Source organism: Diabrotica virgifera, chromosome 8 (assembly GCF_917563875.1).
Source record: "Diabrotica virgifera virgifera chromosome 8, PGI_DIABVI_V3a".
NCBI lineage: Eukaryota > Metazoa > Arthropoda > Insecta > Coleoptera > Chrysomelidae > Diabrotica > Diabrotica virgifera.
The window spans coordinates 173,407,637-173,409,825 of NC_065450.1; positions in this window are offsets into that span (position 1 = coordinate 173,407,637).

Sequence of the window (2,189 nt, forward strand, 5' to 3'; positions counted from 1 at the left end):
AATAATTATAGGAACAATTTCGCTAATAATAGAACCCCTTATAGAAACCCCATGTTAAGACATCAACAAATTAATACTCCTACGCTTATGAGTGGTGTGCAATCTATAAATACGGAAACGAGACCTATGACAATTTCAACACAAAATTTTAATGTAGAAACCGATTATTATAACGAGCCGCATACACAACATAATAATGTAGACGAAGAATTTACAGACAATTCAGTGTCTGATGAATCTTCAGAATATGTCGAGCAAAATTTTCACGACCTCGCATAAGGCGAACACCCCCTCCTCAGTAGTATTAAATAATTTACGAAGTTATCCAAAACTTCCGTTTTTCATCCTACCAAAAAGTCGACTTAAGGTATTAATCGACACTGGAGGATCGGATACAATTATTACGCCTAATGCTGCAAAATATTTTAATTTACAACATGTTTATAAAAAATATTTCACTTTAACTTCCATGAAACAGACAACTAAACACTTGTTAAACATAAAAACAAATTTACTTAAGGAAATTAAAATTAATGACTTCGTCGATGCACGTATTGCAGATTGGAGCCATGATTTTGACATATTATTAGGCAATCACGATTTATAAAAATTTCAAGCGATATTAAATTAAAAATCAAAAAATTTAACATTTAATTTATTTAGAATAAGTATACCATTTCAAACTCTATTTAATAAGATCCCAGTAAGTATCTTAAACGGAGAAATATTACTACCTGAAACAAAATTAAATAATTTAGTAATACCTGAGTCAATTCATTCGGTAACAAACGGATTTTTAAATAACGTTTCGTTAGATGAACCGATTCAAATTGATCCTATACAAGTAGAACCCATCAATAATTACGATTTGCATTCTGACCTACCATCTAATTTTGACCCTAATAAAATTCGCACCCAACATTTAAACGAAGAAGAAAATCAAACAATTCTAAATCTCTGTCATAAATATAAAGATATTTTTTATGACGAAAAAACAAACTTAAATTTCACTTCAGCTATAAAACACGAAATACGAACAAAAGGCGAAAACCCTATTTTATTTATGCACGTAGTTTTAGACATCCTAAAAGTATGCAGGAAGAGATAACCAGACAAATAAATAAATTATTAGAAAATAAAATAATTCGCCCTAGTATATCCCCCTTTTCGGCGCCTGTGTGGATAATTCCGAAAAAAGCAGACGCTTCCGGAAAGCGGAAATTTAGAATGGTTATAGATTATAGAAAACTCAATGAAAACACAATAAAAGATAAATACCCACTTCCGAGGATAGATGAGATTCTCGACAATCTAGGTAAAGCTACTTATGTCACGACACTCGAACTTGCCCAAGGATTTCATCAAATTGAAATGCACCCCTCCTCAATTGAAAAACTGCCTTTACCTGCCCCATGGACATTTTGAATTCCTTAGATTACCATTTGGTCTGAAAAACAGCCCATCAACCTTGTCTAAATTAATGGACAATATTTTACGACCTTTTCTATACAAATATTGTTTCGTATACATGGATGACGTCATAATATTTTCCAAATCCCTTCAAGAACATCTAATACATATTAAAACTATCTTCCAAACCTTTCAAGAAAATAATCTTAAAGTCCAACTCGACAAATCAGAATTTCTAACAAAAGAAGTCGCTTTCTGAGGCCACATCGTGACTTCCCAAGGTATCATGCCAAATCCGGCAAAACTCGAAGCAATTCAACATTACCCAATTCCCAAAACTTTAAATGAAATTAAGTCATTTTTAGGCTTAATTGGATATTACCGCAGATTCATTCCAAACTTTGCAAAAATTACTTCACCCCTTACGAGATGCACACGAAAAAATTTCATCATCGATCACACTAACGCCACATACGTAGAATCCTTCGAAAAATGCAAAGAGCTACTTTCTAATACCCCTGTACTTCAGTACCCCAACTTTTCTAAAAGTTTCACTTATAGCTTACTACTCACGTACTTTAAATACAGCAGAACAAAACTATTCAACCATAGAAAAAGAACTTCCAGCTATAATCGACTCATGTAAACACTTTCGCCCATACATATACGGACAAACATTTTTAATCGAAACCGATCACAACCCTTTAGTCTGAATATACAAGATTAAAGATCGGACATCTAGGTTAGCTAGATGGCGCCTAAAATTAGAAGATTACAAT